The sequence below is a fragment of the Salvelinus fontinalis genome, chromosome 26, assembly GCF_029448725.1.
Source record: "Salvelinus fontinalis isolate EN_2023a chromosome 26, ASM2944872v1, whole genome shotgun sequence".
In the NCBI taxonomy this organism is placed as follows: Eukaryota; Metazoa; Chordata; class Actinopteri; order Salmoniformes; family Salmonidae; genus Salvelinus; species Salvelinus fontinalis.
In genome coordinates this window covers 14,645,784-14,650,393 of record NC_074690.1, presented here as the reverse complement: position 1 = coordinate 14,650,393, position 4,610 = coordinate 14,645,784, and positions in this window count along the sequence as shown.

Here is a 4,610-nt window from a genome sequence, read left to right as displayed (position 1 = left end):
GTTGAACTGGAACTGGTATGAATACTGAGACTTGTTTGATAGTGGGCTCTATTTCCTGTTCTGTGGGGAAGTTGACCTTCTCACTGTCGCATGACTCAGGAAAAGGCTTGGTTTGTACTGTATCTAAGCATGAGGTGGCTTTCTCTTCTTGTCTCCTCTGCTTAATCTGCACTGGTCTGAGGACACAGGATTAGGTTCAATCAAAATGTTGGAAGCTTACTGTGAATTTGCTTTGGGGCTTGTCCATATTTGAGGGAGGATTCAATGTTCAGGCTTTGAAAAGGTTTCATTTTACTGTAGGTTGTGATTTCATACATGTTTAATAACTATGTCATGAAGTTGATAGGGACTCTATTCGCAGTTTAAAAATGCAGCATAAGTTGGTGTTAATGTTACAAGGAATGATACTGAATGCATCATAGGCCATCTAATAACATGAAAAGACGCAGCCTAAAGGGTTTGTCAGTTCATCGGTTTACAGAGTAGACGTCAAAACACACGTGTGGTCCTGACAGCAATTCCTAATTAGTCTGAAAAAGGCCATATATATATATATATATATATATATATATATAGGAGTATTCCTGTACACAGTCCTCTTTACTCCACAGTCATCAGAGTAAATTGTGTGCTTGTGGGAGTTCCATTATTAAAGCCTGTGATATTTTTAATGAAAGAAAGCAAGCAGAGGAAACATTCAACCAGGGTTGAATTTCAACTGGAGGCTCAGGCTTTAACCAAAGCCACATGGCAGAAGGAGGATGAGGGAAACAGAGGTTGTAACGTATACATAAAAGACGACAGACTTAGGTTTTCATCTCTCCTTTTTACGATTCCTTAGGATTTGTGTTTTAAAAAGTCTGTCGCTGCGCATTTAATGTTAGAGAGGAGATCAAAGCCATCATTCGCCCCTCAAAGCTGCCATTCACCCCTTGAGTAAATTTGATAGTACATAATTTTGTGGGGGAAAAGGTCTGTAGTCTGAAACATATACCGTCCCCTGTCGAAGTCTCAAATACATTTTAGCGTGGAATTTATTCTTCTGTTTTTATTTCGAATTTTTCATTAGCTTGTATTCAGAAGCAAAAATAGCAGAGGCATTGTAAATCAAACGTTAACTTGTGCTTTCATAATTTACAGTAACTAACAGTACCTTTTGATTGATTTACTTTATTTCACAATTAATGAAATACTAGACAGTCATACATAACTTAGTGTTTTGTGTTTTAAACCTTACAAACTAACTCACAGTGGGCAACAAAATTGGAGAAATGGGCGGATTGGCCATCTGGCAATTCTGGCAAACGCTAGATGGGCCGGATCATCTTTTTTTTGGGGGTGGGCTGGTTGAAAATGGAAAGGTGGTGCCGAAAAAGTTAGAGAGACCCAAAAAAAAGGCTCTTGAGGCCGACCCTGTTAAATGTGTGAAATGAACAGCCGTATTTTCTAAAAGTTCTGGTTCTGCTGGTCCGAGTGCTGTGACTGTGTCTGTGCTGAGAAATGATGTTAGGCTTAGCACCAACAAAGCAGCTGCTGCTCCAGAAGACAGTGCAGTCGAGGTAGAGAGAAAACTGAGAAAGACACACACACCAACCAGGTTTCCATCCAAACCTTTTATGCGAGTGGATAAAAAAAAAATGACAGGCCTGGAGACAGAACATTTGTCGCTAAACTTTACACATGTCGACAAAACAAAATGTGCTAAACAAAGTGGGATGTTTTTGTGTCGGTAAAATGTATTATGTGAGAAATGTTGGGGAAATGCTTTTATGAGCAAATATTGATATAATAACTAACCATCATATCGAAGTAAACTTGGAGTCACGCGATGACATGTGTCGTCCTCCCTCTACGACTCGATGTGAAAGCATGCAGTTTATTAGGCTACAGATGAAATAAATTATGATGAACTTCACAGGGAGGTGAAAGTACACGATGATGAGCTTGATGCTCCTTTCAAAATAAATATTGAGGGTCTTATTCTGGTGACATGAATCATGATCATCGATGCTTGTCTGTTTTGACAAATAAAAAATATTCTTGCTCTTTGGTCCATAATCGTCTCATGATGTAGGCTATACCCACACTGTATCTTCAAGCTGTTGGCTACAGCACACGTACCAATACCAGAGTGGACATCTTCAAGCTGTTGGCTACAGCACACGTACCAATACCAGAGTGGACATCTTCAAGCTGTTGGCTACAGCACACGTACCAATACCAGAGTGGACATCTTCAAGCTGTTGGCTACAGCACACGTACCAATACCAGAGTGGACATCTTCAAGCTGTTGGCTACAGCACACGTACCAATACCAGAGTGGACACACTCACTATAACACATTTTTTTTTGTGAGAAACCCATCAGTAGAGTTGAAAATGCAAGGAACAGTCATTTAACTGTATTTAAAAAAAAAATTGTACATGGGAATTTAATTGCAAAATGTATTTTTATGTGCCCTACGTCATCACACACAGCATTCTATCCTCAACAAGTCAATGTGATGGAAACTGCATATTGTTTTAATGTGGATTTTAGAATATTCGGATAATGAACATCTGTTGCCAATTGGATGGAAACCTAGATAGTGACACAGATTTAGCCTACAGCTGCCAGTTAATATTTTGGCTGTATATTGTATGAAATATTAGGCTAATTAACACTTAGGCCTAATAAGGGAAGGGGAAATTCGGGGGAACACATTTAACAGGCACGAACTTGCAATAGCCTAAAAAGTCGTTAGATTGGCTTTTATAACACAGATTTCATTAGCCATCTATAAAACATTAAATACAGTACTACTGCTTTTTATTAAATACATCATGTATTACTATGAAAAAAACGTAATGAATACATAACAATTGCTAAATAATCCTCTGTTAAAAGGTCTGTGTATTTTAATTGCTTATTAGCTCCTGAATCTCAGTCTCTTGAGCCAAAGAGCGGAAGTGAGTCTGGTGTCAAATTACATTACATAACCACCGCCTCTGGAGGCTTGTAAGTCCTGCCTATTTTCCCACCTATTTAACTTGCTGAAAGGCCTGTCATTTCTTGGCAGAAAGATATCCATACACTGTAAAACAAACCACAACGCCGGAAATCTGTCCACATCCACATAAAGTAGTATGAGGATTCTATGACAAACAATAGAAGAGAGGGAAAGAAGGAGAATGGCAGTTCCTTCATGTAGCCAATGGCTGTATTATACAGCCAAAACATTAAGGGACTGGTGGTCTCTCTCTCCTTCTCTATTGAGTTTATAAACCATTTGTAAGGCATTTATAAATTGTGTGTTCACCATTTATTAATTGAAACACCCACATTAATAAACCATTTACTAATCATTAGTAAAGTATTTTTGTATTCCCTAATATAAAAGTGAGTGCTATTTATACTTTACAAATGTATGCGTGACCAGTGCAATTTGTCACAAAAAGATGGCCATGCCATTGGTAGACATGTCATCTGTTCCTGGTAAAAGAATAAGCACACAACACAGGATGTTTAAAGAAATACAGTTGAAGTCGGAAGTTTACATTTACTTAGATTGAAGTCATAAAAATTTGTTTTTCAACCACTCCAAAAATGTCTTGTTAACAAACTATAGTTTTGGCAAGTCGGTTAGGTCATCTACTTTGACACAAGTAATTTTTCCAACAATTGTTTACAGACAGATTATTTCACTGTATCACAATTCCAGTGGGTCAGAAGTTTACATACACTAAGTTGACTGTGCCTGTAAACAGCTTGGAAAATTCCAGAAAATGATGTCTTGGCTTTAGAATCTTCTTATAGGCTAATTGACATAATTTGAGTCAATTGGAGGTGTACCTGTGGATGTATTTCAAGGCCTACCTTCAAACTCAGTGCCTCTTTGCTTGACATCATGGGAAAATCAAAAGAAATCAGCCAAGACCTCAGAAAAAAAAAATGTAAGACCATGTAAAAAAAAATAAAAATGAAAGAAATAAAAGCTGATATAAATCCTTCTCTACTATTATTCTGATATTTCACATTCTTAAAATCAAGTGGTCATCCTAACTGGCTCAAGACAGGGATTTTTACTGGGATTAAATGTCAGGAATTGTGAAAAACTGAGTTTAAATGTATTTGGCTAAGGTGTATATAAACTTCCGACTTCAACTGTACATATACATGTGTGAATAACTAGCTCACTAACATTTACAAATGTGGGAGTAATGATTAATAAATGGTGAGCAAATGGTTTGTAAAATGTTACCCTACGATGTTGCTGGGCCCAGCACAGGCAGTGTTGTCCTCTGGTCTTCTGGTCCCAGTGCAGTGAGAAAGGATGCTAGGCTTAGCAAAGACAGCTCAGAAGTGAGTGCAGTGCAGGTATGAAGAAAACAAAGAGACACAGATATACTGCCAGTTCCTTAATATGTTCAAATCAAATCAAACTTTATTTGTCACATTCAAGTCTACAACAAGTATAGACTTTACGGTGAAATGCTTATTTACAAGCCCTTAACCAACAGTGCAGTTCAAGAAGAAGAATTTTTTTACCAAGTAGACTAAAATAAAAAGTAATAATAAAAGTAACATAATAAGAATAACAGTAACGAGGCTAAACACAGGGGACACCGTTA